Source organism: Pogoniulus pusillus, chromosome 3, assembly GCF_015220805.1.
Source record: "Pogoniulus pusillus isolate bPogPus1 chromosome 3, bPogPus1.pri, whole genome shotgun sequence".
Lineage (NCBI taxonomy): Eukaryota > Metazoa > Chordata > Aves > Piciformes > Lybiidae > Pogoniulus > Pogoniulus pusillus.
Genome location: NC_087266.1, coordinates 24,758,843 through 24,776,665, shown reverse-complemented (window position 1 = coordinate 24,776,665; position 17,823 = coordinate 24,758,843). Strand labels below are relative to the sequence as shown.

Genomic DNA, 17,823 nt, shown 5'->3' with positions numbered 1-17,823 from the left:
TTAATTTACATAGGTAAATCATGCCTGAGAAATTGGTACCAGGTCACACTGAGCCTAGGACAGAGGGAGTGTAGGGGTTGTGGCTGTCTCTCTTTTCCTCGGGTTACGAAATTTCATTATGCAATTGTTATAGAGCACTCCAAATTCCTTCTTCCCCCCCAGCTCTAGGAGGTTTGAAAGGGGCAAGAAGAAGGAGCAAAAACCTGCTTTTCCCTTGCTGTGTGCTTGAAGTGGGAACAGAAAAGGCACCTTTTTCCACACGTGTACTGACTCATGTGGAAACCAGCGCTGGGAATCGGCTGTTGGTTGGAAGGATTCTTCGAGCCCAGTATATATGGCAAGTGGACACTTTGTCTAGGAGATGCATAAATGCAGTGAGGGAAAAAGCGCAGCTTTCCTACCGTGACATAGTTCCTGTTTTGCAGTCTTCACACCTTTGGACCATCCCTGCTTTGGATGGCTCCTGGCACGGCTCCTGTTTTGCACTGTCCCTGGTTTTGGATGGTCCCCCAGTTCTATACGATTCTGTGCAGATCTGCAAGCTTGGCAAGTCCTCAGGTCTATTTCACAGAATCACAGAACGGTTTAGGTTGGAGGGGACCTCAAAGACCACCTAGTTCCAACCCCCTACCCCAACTAGAACAGGTCGCTCAAGGCCTCATCCAGCCTGGCCTTGAACACCTCCAGGGAGGGAGCATCCACAACCTCCCTGGGCAGCCTGTGCCAGTGTCTCACCACCCTCACTAGAAAGAACCCTTTCCTAACATCTAGTTTGAATCTGCCCTCTGCCAGTTTAAACCCATTACCCCTCATCCTCTCATTACAAGACCTTGTAAATAGTCTATCCCCAGCCTTCCTGTCGGCCCCCTTCAGATACTGGAAGGCTACTATGAGGTCTCCTCAAGGCCTTCTCTTCTCCAGGCTGAAGAGCCCCAGCTCTTGTAGCCTGTCCTCACAGCAGAGGTGCTCCAGCCCTCTGATCATCTTCATGGCCCTCCTCTGGACTCACTCTAACAGTTCAAAGTCCTTCTTGTGTTGGGGGCTCCAGAACTGCACACAGTACTCCAGGTGGGGTCTGATGAGAGCAAAGGGGGAGAATCCCCTCCCTTGCCCTGCTGGCCACACTTCTTTTGATGCATCCCAGCACACAGTTGCTCTCTGGGCTGCATGCACACATTGCTGGCTCATGTTGAGCTTTTCATCAACCCAGACCCTCAAGTCTTTTTCCTCTGGGCTGCTCTCCAGCCATTCACCACCCAGCCTGTATTTGTGTTTGGGACTGCACCAACCCAGGTGCAGGACCTTACACCTGGCCTTGTCGAAGGTCATGAGGTTGGCTTGGGCCCACCTCTCCAGCCTGTCCAGGTCCCTCTGCTGGTGGTAGCCAGACCCAGCTTCTCTCAGACCGCACCATGCAGCCCAACTTCCTGCTGCTACCCGGAGCTGGGGAAGACACCAGCAATTTGGCTTTCCACCCTGTGCTGCTGAGGCAGTGCTGCTTCCACGATCATCCGGATCACAGAAGCTGCGTCTGAAACACTTTTGACTTTGATGGGTCTTTCCATTTGCCTTGGATTTTTGCTGTTTGGATCCATGACTGGATATTGCTTGCAGTGTCAGAAGGCAGCTGAGCCACAGAGAAATTCAGCAAGGGATCATCTCCAATTTTCTATCTCACCTCTGTGCTTCCCTTAGATGCTCTGCTCAGCCTGATTTGTAGTGGGGTAAAGTGGTGTTTACAGCTTAGCCTTTTCCATTTTCTGACTTTCCTAACTCTCTAAATTTGTCCATAAGCATCTGTTGAAGACTTTTCTGACTGATTCAGAATCTGTAAATAAACCTAAACTAGTTCAGTATATAGTTTGGGGATGGGGATTTTGAGAAAATAAAAATAATTCTATTTTTATAATTCCTGCTTCAGCCTATGAATACCCCAAACCTCCACAACAGCAGTGCACAGACTGAAATCTCAAAGACTTAAAAATGTAGAGTCATAATTAGGTCATAATCAGGGCCTGTTCCACTTCCATTCTTCAATATAGTTGTATATCTTCTGCCCTATTCATAGTAAGCTCCACAGGAGGGGCAGCAAATCAGACCAAGAGGGGTTGGATCATGCCCATACTCACAGAATCAGGTAATGGTTTTGGTTGCAAAAGACCTTTGAGGATCATCTAATCCAGTTCCCTGCCATTGGCAGTGATACCTTTCACTAGATCAGGTCGCTCTAAGCAACCTGCTTATTTCTGCAGGGTCTCTAAAGATTGCTAACAGTTGCTGCATGTTACTACAGCTGAGATCGTAAGACTTCTCATCTATTCTTCTCATTCTGGTCTGAGGTTCTGCCACAGATCTCCTCCTTTTTGCTCAGGACCCTGGAGCTGGGGCAAACTCCCCTCTCCACTCCTTCCTAAGGTATGCATGAGGCAGCCAGCTGGGAACCTGCCTTGGGAAAGAAAAGGCTGCTGACTCTTCAGAGAGGTGCCTGAGATATGACAGGAAGCAGAGGAAGGCAGACAAGGAAGGAGCTGTACCCACTCAGTGTGGTGAGCTGATGGCAAAATCAAGGCATTCCTGACCCAAGCACAAGCCACACTTTCAGTTTCCTGATTTTTGTCTCCCATGTAGAATGACATGTTCAAAATACTGATTTTCCACAAGATACCTCCCTGCAGCATGCTGCAAGGGTGTGATGTTTTCATTGATTGTCTATTATGAGGAGGAATTTTCAGCGCAGTAGCTCAGATTTGCTCTCAAACATTAATCCACCTTTCAGACAGTTCCTATCCCAATGTGTGCACTTCTTGCAGTGTGCTTTTTAACACAAATATTATTCTGAATCTTAAATACATTTACAGATATATTTTCTTTCTCTTAAATCTGCCACAGCAGTTCTTAAAGCTCTCCCTGACTTTCAATAAGATGCTCTTGTGATAAGCTACCTGCTTACTTGTTCTTTTTTTAAACTTTCCTTTCCATTCTCTAGCTCTGTCTTTAATTATTAACAATTCTTCCTTTCTGGCTGACCTATTTGGATACTCACACCTCAATGTTTTTATTGCTCTGTAGAAAGGTATCCTGCTTATGTCCTTTTGCTCCACTAGCAATGTCAGCCTTAGAAAAGAAGTTAAATTTTCACTACACATATATGAGAAAATAAATATATTGGAAAGGTTTCATTCAGCTTCCATCTACTACAGCTCAAGATGAGATGGACATGGGATCAGACACTTGCTGCCTCCTACACCTTTGTATCAGGTATCATGCTCTGCCTGGTCTCAAAGAGGCCATCAGACCAGCCAGGCATCAGGCATTATACATGTGCCTCTGTAACGTAAACACCTCCACAGTTCCCTCAGATGGTTCTTATGCATTCAGCAGTCACTTTGAATTATTCAGAAAAATGCTACCTCTTGCAACACCTGTGTAAGGACTATCCAGCTGAAACAAGGAAACTGAGCTCTGTCAGGATTAGCTGGGCTGAAACAAGGAAACTGAGCTCAGTCAGGATTAGCTGGCCTGAGATAACTAACAACCTTTTTGACCATTCTTTGAGACAAGTACAAAACTGTGTTTATCACTGCAACTTCTTTCCCCACTTCCCTGACACAGACCACCACACACCATCTCCAACAAGACTGTATACCCTGCAGAGGCGCAGTCAAGGCCTTGCTGTGAGTGAAGTGCTTGGCAAACTGGAGCCCAAGATCATTATGGGATAAGGAGCTTTTCTCTCGCTTTACTCACAAGTGCTAACAGAAAGAGCTAAAGTTCAGGCTCAGGTAGCTCAGACTAGCACTAGCTCTAGTTAGATCAGGGATCTATTGCCTCAGTTGGAAAACATTTACAACTTTAAATACTTATTTTTTACAACTTTAAATACTTATTTGTTTCAAGTTGGCTAAAAATAATGCTTCAAATATTAGGATTACCTAAGAAGTGATGCCAGGAAGCAGACCCCTTTTCTTCTCCTGACTGTTGTTTCTAAACAGGGCAGGCACAAGGACATACATTTCCTAGCTCGCTTGATAACTGTAATAGCTAGGATGTAAATCACCATGCCCTTCATATTTTGGAAAATATTTCTGTATATCCAAAAGAAACATAAATAGTTATCAGAAAAGATAATATTCATGGTTGTTTCAGCATTTTTTTATAGATGATTCTAGAAAAAGAAAATGGGCCATATGATTTTACAGTGAAATTTCTGTTTCTCATGGTTGCTTTTTCCTCACATTCATGCTCATTATGTTCAGACAACCTTTTGGTTACAGTCTTTAGCACTCTCCTGTTCCTATTCAAAATTACTTTCTCTGTTCCTTGAAGAACTGATGCCAGTAAACCATCTCAGTGTCAGTCAGCTGTTGAAGGGAAAAACATCTTGTTCTATGTAGTTTTTAAATCCATTTTCTATATAACCCTCCTAGGCAAATGATGGTGAGACACAGTGTAATGGGTTTACTGTGTAATACCCTTACTTGCACAACGGTATGCTTAGATGTTGGATAGATAGGAAACGACATCTTGGTTAAAAAAGAATAATCTCATGGGTCTTACATAAGAAAACATCCTTCAACTTGCAAAGTATTTTCTATGTTTTATTAATTACAGGGAAGCAAATTTAAAAAATAAATTAAAACATTATCCAAAAGTATGTATTGTTTTACCTCTGAAGCAGTCTGTGGCAGGAGAGATTTTGATTTCAGAGGCAGAGCTTATTGTCACTGGTTTGGGTTTTTTTTGTTGTTGTTTATTTTTCCCTCAACACTACTTTTAAACTGATCAGCACTTGTGCAAGGGCTCTCTCTTGCTATGGAAAAGGTTTTGCAACAGCAGCTCTTCTATCTAAGCACAGGCAACAACTGCTTCTCTATAGAAGCATCAGTGTCCTCATAGTGACCAAGTCACTATGCAGCTGGGTCTTTTACATCCTTCAGGGTCTTCTCCCTTCCTGCTAACCTAAAAAAAACATCTTGGTTTTCAGAGAGCTACAAGGTCTAACACAGCTCCCTGCTTATGTTGGAAAAGAGCAAATAATTTTCTTCCTGTTTAAGAGGGTAACATTACTCAATGGTTCCCTCACACCATAGAATCATAGAATCAACCAGGTTGGAAGAGAAAATTGCAATTTAGTGAAAAAGTGTCTGAAATAAAAATTACAATCTGCTTGTTATTAACTAAGTGAAAAAAAAAACCACTATTTTGAGCTTAGAGTCCAAGGAAGAAAGCATAAAAAGATGTCACATTTAAAATTGAATGGTTTCTTAGTAAAGACAATAATAATTATAGTTACTTCAACTGCATTTAAAATGATTAATGATTTTGAGCCACCATTACCTACACTTTCAAAGGTATTTAGATCCTGAAACATCTAACAGTTGCTTTGCAAATTATTAAGTGCCTAATCTGGTTAAGCGTCAAACTCCTAGTGCTTGTTTGTCCACTGCATCATTAAAGGCTTGGAAAATCTAAACAAAGTTGTTCTAAAGTTATTACAATTAGTATCTGTCACCCTCTCCCATGTATCTGCTTTCACCAGATCATACATTTCTGGTTTGGCTTTTCAACTGTGAAATGAAACCAAAAATAAAGGATACAGAACTGAAATCAATCCACTAACACAGAGCACTTTTTATTCAAGTATTTGAACATGGTGCAGAGATCTGAAGAAAATCTGGTTACCTTTTACAACAACTTAATTCAAATGGCAGTGGTGATCATAAAAATTAACAACTGGGATTCATTTTCTTTGATGTGCTGCAGTGGAGCTGCAAGCGATGCTGGATTGCGGTTCTGGGTGTGGAACCTGAGCTCAGGCTCAGTCGGGTACTAGTGCTGGGTGACACTGTATCCTCCTGACTCACACAGCACACCACCGCACGAACCTTGCCTGAACTCTTCCACAGATCAAGGGAGGTCATCGCTAGCTACTGATTAATTCAGTGAACTAACACCATAGCATCAGCACAAACAGAATCCTTCATAAAACACAAACTTATCCAAGCATATCACAATACTTCCTCTTTTGATAACAGGATAGATTTGACCCAAGGTGTGTTTTCATGTTTGACTTCAGCTAATCTTGGATCGTGCTAATGTTGGCAAATCTGTGAAGTTCATCCATCCTCTCCCTTTCACCTGTAACTTCCTTCAGGCCTCCTTACAGTGGCACTAGTTAGGAGCAGAAATTTCATTTGTGTGGTGTGGTTTTGGAAATACAGTGTTGCCTTCAGCTGATGAAGGCAACAATGACTTTTTGAATCTCCCCACAGGCACATGATCATTACAGTCAACATGAGAGAGGCTGCATGGCTGTTTATGTGGGGAAAAGAAGTACCAGAAAATAATGGGTTTAAGTTGAAAAAAAACCCAAATATATACTTTTCACAAGTATTATGTGGTTAAATAGCTTTCCTAACTGCTTATCACATGCATGCACAAATAGAATCATAGAATGGCCTGGGTTGTAAGGGACCTCCAAAGATCATCTAGTCCAACCGCCTCTGTAGTGAGCAAGGGAATCCTCAACTAGATCAGGCTGCCCAAGCCCTGACAGGCTTCACCTTGAATATCTCCAGGGCTGGGCCCCAAACCACCTCTCTGGGCAACCTGTAATAGACACTGCATTATATAGTATGAACATTCTTCCATGCCATTTTTCTGGCTGAACCCCAGTAAACTTTGGCTGTTGCAGGAACAGATACATTCTGAGCCTAATTGTGAGAAGCACAAACAGACAATGAGCTTGAAGCTTTTCAAAGCATGAATGAACAACAGTAATCAGTCTGATCTCCTGCACAGGTCAGGCCAGAGATCATTTTTGTTTCTCATCCATGTACAGTTACTCAGAGTAGCCAGACACAACAGAAGAACATTCTGGCAGAGTTATTACAGGTATTGCTAGATCCAGGTTAAACTATTTGCAAATGCTGAAACAGGTACTTAGGGAGCCAGCTCTAGTCCACGAAACATGAACATAACATATACTTACATATGTAACACTATTAATTCTCAATAATATACAATCCAATCAACACAATTAATCTAAAGGTATCTTCTATGTGGAGAACAGGCTGTACACTATTATTAAAAAGGAACTACTGCAACTCACATTCTTTTCTGTGAGGTTACAATATTAAGATGATATAGAACCCTACGCTACCTACCCTATATACAATACAAAGAAAATCAGACTGTGACCAGTTCTAATGTGCCCATCATGAGGACACAGAGCATTTTGGGCAAGTCCAGAGGAGGCCCACAACGATGATCCAAGGGCTGAAACACCTCTGCTGTGAGGGTAGGCTGAGGCAGTTGGGGTTTTCAGCTGAGAAAAGAGAAGGCTCCAGGGGGACCTTATAGATGCCTTCCAACATCTGAATGGATCCTACAGGAATGCTGGAGAGGGCCTTTTCATAAGGGTGTATAGCAACGGGACAAAGAGGAATGGTTTTAAGCTGAGGGAGAGTATGGTTAGGCTGGATGTTGGGAAGAATTTATTCAGTACAAGGGTGGTGGGACTCTGGAACAGGTTGCCCAGGTAGACTGTTGATGCCTTCTCCCTGGGCGTGGATGAAGCCTTGAGCAGCCACATCTAGTTGAGAGGCATCCCTGCCTGTGGCGGGGAGGTTGTAGTAAATGATCTCTAAGAGCCTTTCCAACCTAAGCCATTTTATGATAAAGGGAGAAATAAAGATGTTCTATCCACATAATACATAGACGATCTTGGAACAAAATTCACTCATTCACTTCAGTTCTTGGGAATGGGAATACAAATGCAAATTTACAGGGTTTTGGTGCAGCTTTTTCCCTTAGAATAAATACCAGTTGACAGAACAGCCCACATATGCTTGCTCTGCCAGCAGGCAGAACCCAGCTGATGAAATGTAGAACAGAATCATAGAATCATAGAATCAACTGGTTTGGAAGAGACCTCCAAGATCATCCAGTCCAACCTAGCACCCAGCCCTAACCAGTCAACTAGACCATGGCACTAAGTGCCTCATCCAGGCTTTTCTTGAAGACCCCCAGGGACGGTGCCTCCACAACCTCCCTGGGCAGCCCATTCCAGTGGGAAATCACTCTCTCTGTGAAGAACTTCTTCCTAATATCCAGCCTATACCTACCCTGGCACAACTTGAGACTGTGTCCCCTTGTTCTATTGCTGGTTGCCTGGGAGAAGAGGCCACCCCCCACCTGGCTACAATGCCCCTTCAGGTCAGCTCCAGAGAAAAAAGGAGTATACCTAGCCAACACATTCTCTGTAATCTGTTCTTCAGTGTATTTCTGCCCATGGATATCCAGTTGGCAGCCTGTACCTAAAGTGAATTTGGACTGCTGAATAGAAGATGTGGTGATGAAAAAAAAAACCAATAAAACACCAGAAAAACAAAAAAACACCAAACCAAAATATACCATCAAACAAACATAAACCCCCAGCAAACCCATGAATTAAGTGTCATAGATGTTTTACTTATCAGCATATGCACACATAGCAACCTTCTTTTGAATTTATCCTAAATACCGAACAACCAAAGGTCTTTACAAAGAAGTGTACTTATGATACATGAAATGAAAAGAATGTGCATTCAGCACCTGACTGATGCAAAGAACTAGTACTGAGTATGCTAAAGAACATTAATTTGAACTAAGGCAAATTTGCCTTAGTTCAGGGCCTTCCTACTAGTCTCTTGGTCCTGGGATTCCTGAATGCCTCCTGAAGGTAAAGAGAGGCAAAGAATCCACTGACTACCTCAGCCTTTTACATATCCATCACCACTGTTTCTCTTACTGCTGAGTCAAGTTTACACAGTCACTGAGACCTATTTGAGGATGGTCTTTCAAGATAGAGGACTCAAAATAAAAAACTAGATTATGCTAAAAAGGGGACTTAGAAGAAGGCTGGGTAGGACTGTTTAGAAAGGCTTGCAGACATAGGATGAGGGGTGATGGTTTTAAACTGGAGCAGGGTAGATTTAAATCAGACATAAGGAGGAAGTTCTTTACATTGAAAGTGATAAAATACTGGAACATGTTTCCCAGGGCTATCTTTGAGGCCCCATCCTTGAAGACATTCAGGATCAGACTTGATGTGACCCTGGGCAGCCTGATACAGTTTGAGGTGTCCCTGATCACTGCAGAGGGGTTGGATAAAATGACGTTTGAAAGTCCCTTCCACCTGGTGTATCTGTGAATCTGTGAATTTAACTAAGGTACAGTATGCTCCTATTAAATGTATAGGGATAAGTGAAGTATAAAAAGCTTAAAACAAAAGAGTTACCTACCCAATGCATTCAAGTCTACAGATGTATCTACAAGTAAACAAGCAGTCTAGAAGAAATATATTTTCAGTGATTTAAATTCAGTCCATAGATCAATCTAACTGTCAAGAGAACATACTTCAACATTGCTAACTACATCAGCTTTTGTGAAAACTGCTACTGAAAAGAGTAACAAAATCGCCATCAGGAAGAAGGTTAAATCAAAGTCATTATGATAACCTTTAAGTCTAATTCTTATGCAGCATATCACTCAGCTGATAAGATTTTGATTACAGCAGATGCACTACTGTAAGAATGTAAAAGTAATGTCTATCTTTCATGTAATGAAATTACCTGTATTTCTGAGTTCTCTGAAAAAACTTGCAGGCAGTCTTTCCAATCCATCAGCACAAATGTAATTCTAAGGAACTACAGATGGGCCTATTTTTACAGATAGTCTGCTCTTCAAGGTGCATCTTACACCAGATAAAGAGAATAAAAGATTCTATTGTCTCAAGACAGGCAAAGGAAGATCTACTAACAAATCCTGTCAACAAACCCTCCTGGATTTACTTCACATAAAATATTGTTCAGGCTACTACCATTTGATTTAAAGAATGACTGGCTTGTTCTTACATCTTTTAAAACATTTTGGTATGTTTCCTACTTTGCTAACATTCCTCAGGATTTTGATTTTCTATTTGAAAATTCAATGCATATTCTATTAACATACTTTTTTCTGAGATGCAGCTAGTGTTGAATATTAATTCAATGCTCCTTGTGGGAAATTATATAATTGTACAGAAGAAAAAGCCTGTTGTATTTCCCAGAGGGTGTGCATTCAGCACAAGTTTTAAGATTTCACTCTACACTTTGATCATTATTATCTGGATAACACATTGCAGAGAGCCAAAGGGTCAAACTGGCAAACCATGTTACTAAACCGGATTCCTTTTCACATCCTGTTTCTATGGCGCGTGCACAGAAACTTGTGCTGAAACCAGACAGCAAATGCTGTGATTGCTTCACAAGGTCTTTCAGCATAGTGGTCTATAAACACTCAGACATCAAGTCTTTATATTACTGTGTGTAAGATGAGGTCTGCTCACTTGAACCCTGGAGTCTTTGCTTTAAAGCAGAATCTTAGCATCTGTAACAAATGATGTTGGCAATCTAAATCTAGGAGTCAACTAAAAAGTTTTATAAACCCCAACAAATAAGAAACCATAGGAAAGCTTTTCCTATCTTAACCTCACATTCCTCCCTGTCTTCCCCTCGTCTTCAAGTTAAAGTCACTCTCTGACAGCCAAAGAGAGTTTCATTTACATCTCAAATACAACATAAAGGTCAGGCAGCATCTTCATTACTTGTCTGTAAGAACAACAGGATATCAATCTCCACAGTCTATAAAATACCGGTGAACTCAAAAAGAAAGTAAGCTTGACAACGTGCACTTGGCAAATCTAGAGCCTTCCTCTGAATCACTGACCAATCCTTTCTAAAGGAAGTAACACTAAAATAATTAAGGAGCTAAATGGAGAATCATAGAATCATAGAATCAACCAGGTTGGAAGAGACCTGCAAGATCATCCAGTCCAACCTATCACCCAGTCCCATTCAGTCAACTAGACCATGGCACTAAGTGTCTCATCCAGGCTTTTCCTGAAGACCTCCACGCACGGTGCCTCCACCACCTCCCTGGGCAGCCCATTCCAATGGCAATCACTCTCTCTGGCAAGAACTTCCTCCTAACATCCAGCCTATACCTCCCCCAGCACAACTTGAGACTGTGTCCCCTTGTTCTATTGCTGGTTGCCTGGGAGAAGAGACCAACCCCCACCTGGCTACAATGTCCCTTCAGGTAGTTGTAGATAGCAATGAGGTCACCCTGAGCCTCCTCTTAAGTGGTACATGTAGAAATATGCAAGTGAGAATAAAAATACATGAGGCAGAGAGAAAAGCAACACATTATCAGTTCAACAATTTCTATTAACAAAACAGTGGTCATTGCCCCAGATCACTGGGTAGAGGCACACTCCAGCAGCAATACACCAATATTACAGCATGGTAGCAAATCCTAACATAAAGCTCCATAAAATGCAGTAAGGTACAGAACCAATGTCAATTTCCTATACAAACAGAAAATTTAGAAACTTGACAGCCCTCTCCCTTGGCAGTTTCAATAAAGGGAAGGTCTTGATAAGAGTTTTAAGCAGAAATCAACTATTTCACATCAGGAAGGGAGGAGAAGAACTTTGGGCCAAGTCAGTCTTGCCTTCCCTTCTGTTGTTAGTGGATGATACTTGTAAAATGCAGCAACAGCACAAGCCACTCTACCAAACTTTGATGTGCAGGGAGACAGTGGGATTACTATAAGAGAGCACCAATTATCCCATGCAGATTACATGCATACATTATCACTGTGAAGTAAAATTTATTCAGAGAGGAGGCAGGATATTCAAATCTACACTAAATTAAAATACTAAACACAGATCATTAGAACATATTTAAATCAAGACACATACTGTACCCATGATTTTAAGCATAAAGTAATTAGATTTTGGCAAGCCTATGCCAATTAACATAGCCAGTCAAAAGGGGGAAAAAAAATCATACATCCTGGCTGGTTTATCTCCATGTTTCATGAAAAACAATAATTATTCATATCACTACTGAATAACTTTTAGGGTTTTGTTATACATAAGACTTTCAAAATTATGTTCAGTATTTAAATTTACATACAAATACAGTGTCAAATCAACTTACTTATTTTAGAAAGTGACTTTGCGAGATTGTATGCTGGTCTGAACTCCAGAAATGCTTTGAGAGAGTGCCTCAAGACTTCTAACTGTGATAGTATTTTCACTGGAAAAAAAAAAAAGACAAAAAGCAGTGAATTTGTTACAGAATACAAGCTATTCTATCATAAAATCAAAGACCAGCAACCTACATTCTTACTTTGCATAGGTATATAAATTACTGCTAACCACTGACCTTTGTCAGATTAACTCAGAGCAAAACCACAATGGTTTTTTACAGAAGCAGAGACAACATGTCCCACAGTATACAGGGAGCTTATTTCAGTAATGAAGACAATGCCTGAGTCACAGGTATAAGGCCATGAAGTGGAGATGTGCCTCGTCTTGGGAGAGGCAGGAAATTCAAAGCATTTTCCTCACCTTCTGTCCTTCAAAACTGACACATCAGTCAACAAACATAACTCAACAATAATGCAGGCTACAGGCTATCGTGAAATTGACGGAGAAAGCAAGCTCACAAGATACTGATAGCAGTACTGAAAGTGGATTTTCAATGTTATTTACTTAAACAAACATCCCCAGCTCACAATAAGAATGGCTTTCAAGTACAGCTTAACTATTATTATTTTCTATATTTTTTAAGTATTTTGACTTTTAGAATTCCTCTATTGTTTATTCTCCTGTCTTCAGAAGATTAATGATCCCAGCCAAAATCATGGAATCATAGAATTGTTTTGGTTGGTAAAGATCTCTATGCTCATCAAGTCCAACCATCAACCTAACGCCACCATGGCCATTAAAAGTCACATCCCAAAGGGCCATGTCCACACCTCCATGGATGGTGGCTCCATCACCTCCTTGGGCAGCCTGTTCCAATGCCTGACCACTCTTTCCATAAAGAAATTTGTCCTAATATCCAATATAAACCTCCCCTGGCACGGTTTCAAGTCATTTCCTCTCATCCTGATGCTAGGGAGAAAAGATCAACCCCCACCTCACTACAACCTCCTTTCAGGTAGTTGAAGAAAGCAATGAGATCTCCCCTCAGACTCTTTTTTATCCAGACTAAACAATCCCAGTTCCCTCAGCTGTTCCTCATAAAACTTGTTCTCTACATGCTTCATAAGCTTTGTTGCCCTTCCCTGGAAATGTTCCAGAGAAGAATCTCACATGTCTTTTCTGTGTATAAAGAGGAAACTCAAAACAACATCAGAAGTCTTCTTCCAAAAAAAAGTAAGAGCTCACTCTGCATTTCCCCAGATTAAAATTAGTAAATACAGACTAATTTTCTCTAGGCTGTTGTGCTTCTGAACATGCATCAGCACAGACATTTAATGAGGTTTAGCTAATAGTTTCTAAATTTATGTGCCTTCAGTTAGTTCAATACACCTTTCCTAGGTACCTCTGTAAAGACAGCCTCATAACGCCTCTTTGTTGCCCACTCTGTCTTCTTACAGTTTCTTCTCTTATCATTAACAAGTCACAGGTTTATCATCAGGTTAAGACATGAAACCATTAATTTGTGTATGGTCCTGCCAGTGTAAGGTTCAGTCATGGCTATGATAGTATGGCTGAGCTAAGGACATGTCAGCAGATCCGTACAAACTGAAGTCATTATGGTGATGAACATCTCTATTGACCCTAAATGACCCAATAGTGTTGACTATGAGAACTTCTCCCTGTGCCATTGCTTGGAAAAAACCCAAAACACAACAAACCAAAAAATGTTAGGTACTGGCAGTTCCTGCTAACCAAGCGCTGAAGTACTCTGCAGCCCTAGACATTTAAAATTCAACGAATGAGAAATTAAGTGGTTTGCTGAAAGAAGCAAAAGGTATCTCAGTGCAGTGTATTCCTTCAGCAATGCCACAGTTTTTCCTCACTGTCATAGTTTCTGCCCTCCCCTTGGCATGTTAGAATGAACACAATAACCCAGCGATACCATTGTTTAGATAGTCCTGCCTCAGCATATGCGAATGACTGATTTCATGATGACCAGATAGACAGACATGTCACTCTTCTCAGGTTTCAGGTCAGGATGGCTTCTAGCTATCATGGTTAAGAAAACACTGTAAACCAAGTTTCTCACATGGAAGATGCCTCCCTGAGTCTATACCAAGTAATTTGACTCACAGTGGATTAACCAACCTATACACTTGCACCTAGATGCCTTGATGTGCCACTATGCACTATTTTATTAGTTATTTAAAATAGAATAAAAGGAAAGAAAACAAGATGCACATGACTTCAGATTAGATTACATGCATGTCCTAAAAGTAGGACTGGTTCGTGGTGATGCAAAATACTAAGCAGAGATGCAGAGATGCGAAGAATGTGGAGAGTCAAAAATCATATAGATTAAAAATATTTCTGTTAACTGATGACTAGGCTGAAATAAGGATGCACAAATTATCACATTCTTCAGAGGTCATCAGCAGTGATCCAAAAGAGTGCAGAGCAATCTCCATATAAATTTACTATCTATCTAAAGTGCTCAAGATCAGGTTGAACAGGGCTTTTCCACAACCACATCTAGTGGAAAATGTCCCATGCCCCTGTCCACAGCTAGGAGGGTGGAACTAGATGGTCTTTGAAGGTCTCTTCCAACCCAAATCATTCCATGATTTTATGATACAGCTCTGTTTTCATTCTAACCTACTTTTACAGCATGAAAGATGATGGTCTAGAGGGCTTCAAACTTACTTCGTTAACCTGTTTTCAAAAGCAAATCAAGTAAAGCTTCTCCCATCTATACTGCTGACCTACCAAATGAAAGACTACACCCGTCTTTCCACCATGCTCCATCAATTGCTTATAGCAAGCAATTTGCATTACCTTTGAGTTAAGTACCCTTCAGTGTACAGTAACACAGCTGCAGTGCATTTCCTAAGCGTAATGGCAGCATTCCAGACACACAAACTGCATTAAAGTGCTCATATCTGACACAGCACAACCAATGGAGTAGTACTGCTGTAGTATGATAATTTGGGAGAGAGGAAAAAAGAACACAGAGAGAAAAAAAAAATTGTATTAAAAAGTTTTTAAAAATCACAGAACAAAGAAGAAGTCTGAGTGGGCACAACTGAGTATGGACATTAGAGACCAAATACAAGGCTATTTAGTATAGCTTGTTGAACAAAAACATTAATGCACACACACAAAAGAAAGAAAAGTTACAGGAGGAAAAAAACAAACACTGAAGTAACTAGAAGACAAAAAGCAGCAACTGAGAAAGAATAAGATACTGAGGGTCTGTCCTGCCCAAAATAATGTCCTCTGACAGTCACCAGCAGACCACATCACCTCAGGAAAATCTTGTTCAGGCACTGGGAGCCTTGGGCATGTATGAGTCACCTGACTTAAGATCTCACAAAGTTTTTTTGCATTATTTTAAGCTGGGGAAGTAGAATAGGAAGAAGGAAAAAAGCTTTGCTTCCTAAGGTGTTGAAATACTTCAAATACTTTAACTCTGGTACAACAGAGGCTCTAACTCCCACAAAAAGCATGCTGCTCTGTGTTCATCTCTTAACGCAGCAGTATTCCAGCTCATGAGAAAAGTGCCCCTGTAAATTTAGCTTTCATTAAAAATACAATATTAATATTTGAATAATCAAAACCACTTTTTTATATACTTCACAGCCCCCTGGAATTTTAAAAATCCTCAGTTTAACCTGGAAATGGAGATACCTAAATTAAAGTAACAGTGTATTTTTATTTCCATAAAGGATTTAATTTCCTCTGATCACCTCACAGAAACACATCTCCAGTTTTAGTAGGGATGAGCTGATAGTGAGTTTTTTTCTCCATTAAAGCCATATAAGTAATTAAAGATGACCTGATTGTTTTGCAACATATTCTTTGTTCTCACACTAATCTGTTTCTTTTTTTAAGGCATTGTTTCAAATAATTAAAAACTATCCAAATAAGTCAGACTTGCCATTAGCTTGACCAAAATCCACTCTTACACCTTTTCCTACTTCTCAACAACTAGAGAGTTAAACTGAACTGTTAACTACAGGCATTGCATGCTTCAGTGCACACCAGGAATTGAAAGCATGCATTTGACCATTTAGTCATGTTAATTCTGGCCACACAAAAAAAAAACCAGCTAGACTGAGATAAGTTTGTGTATCCCCAAACAATTCTTCTCCAGAAAATCAATGAGATATGGTACTAAAGGAGCAAGAGAGATACTTACACTGCAGCTGTTGACTGCATTAGTATATAAGTGGTGTTAAGCAAAATGCAGTCCAAAGCTCTAGAAAAACAACTGATTTTCTTTAAATGCTATTTAAAAAAAAAAAGTCTCCACAAGTAATCAACTTGAAACAAAAGCTTATGAAAAAGTCTCTCTTTTTAGTTCTATCACTCGAAATCTAATGGCTGAAATAATTAACATCAATGAGGCTCCATGAAATATATCTGTGAAGACCACCTTAGGTTTTATGACTAAATAAATTCTGACTGGAATCAGCTACTGAATCCTGCAAACATTACCAAAAAGGTTTAAAGCACATCACATCAACATATTATTAACACAGCACTTCCTACCTGAAAATACAGAAGGTCTTTTCTTAGTGCGCCTTGGATGTATAGGCTCTACGTTCCTAATATTTCTTTGAATTTTCCCTTTAAAATCATTTTCTAGCAGGATGTCTGGTGGCAGGCTTCTCCATCTTGCTGATTTATAACGAGTCTGATAGGAATTCAGCTTACTCTTAGTTCTAGTGCACAAGTTGCTGTCATCGACTGCCATTATAGAGCACTAACTGTTATAGCCCCCCCCCAGCACAAAGCCAATCCAAACATCCAGAAGTATGTGGACTAGTGGTTACAGAGCCAAGCAATCTCGGATGTTCTCATGCTCAAGTCGGACACTCGCTGGGGAAGTTGAGCAGGTTGATGGGCGTGTGTTGGAACAGGTGTAGAGTTACTGCATCGCCTCTCCTTGCATCATTTAAAAAGCACAGGGAAGAGACAAGCTAAAATAATTCCCTTGAAAGTTTAAAGGCAATTAGAAAGTTCAACAACCCTGAGCTTAGCAGCAGAATCTGTGCAAAGGGAAGAGAGTACAATTTAATACAAGGCACTGTCTAGAGCTAGTATGGTTTATACAATACCAAAAGCATTACCCAGGTAATTTTATTACTAGTTCATTAACTTGACAAGATAAAGCAGTGTTGCTAAATCTTGAAAAAAGAAAGCAGAGTGAGACTAAAGAAAACAAACTAACAAAACAACCCAACAACAAAACAAAACAAAACAGAACCAAGCAAAACCCCACTAGACTAGTCCTCAGCCTAGGAACCTGTTTAGGGAAAGGTAAACCTGTAAACAGATGTTCAGGTTTTAAGTCCTGTCCTTTGACAATGTTACATTTTAAGCACTGATGAACAGTCCAGAGCACAGAGATTTTTATGACCACAACTACCAGTATGGGGGTTCTCTCCCACGGAAGCAATAATGTTTCTTTCTACTGCAGTCAGAATCAAAGATATGCCACTGTGACTGATTTTCTCTGCATGTAACTGCTGACCCATAAGTTATTTAAATATGAGTATGCCAAATGTGGTGCCTAAATTCTCCATGTTACTAAAAGGCAAGGTACTTTGTTTTGTATTGTTCCAGTTATTACAAAGAAACATTTTGAGTCCCCTAATGATCTGATCTTCCTTTCTCAAACATCAAGAAAGAAGAGATGACAAAGTCTAATATTTTTGTGAACCTGCCTATTTTCTTAACTTGAATTTTATCATAAATGAGACAAGATTAATTAATACCTTAAAACTAACATATCTTCTAAC

At 40.4% G+C, this 17,823-nt stretch overlaps 1 protein-coding gene across 1 annotated transcript in view; it reads right to left on the bottom strand.

The window, feature by feature from the left end:
* Nucleotides 1-12,121, bottom strand: part of FRY (FRY microtubule binding protein) — a 211,660-nt gene extending 199,539 nt beyond the window's left edge. The window contains exon 1 of the mRNA XM_064172809.1: nucleotides 12,027-12,121. The gene's annotated coding sequence lies outside the window, so the exon portion shown is untranslated. The remainder of the gene's footprint in view (nucleotides 1-12,026) is intronic.
* Nucleotides 12,122-17,823: the final 5,702 nt, after the last annotated feature.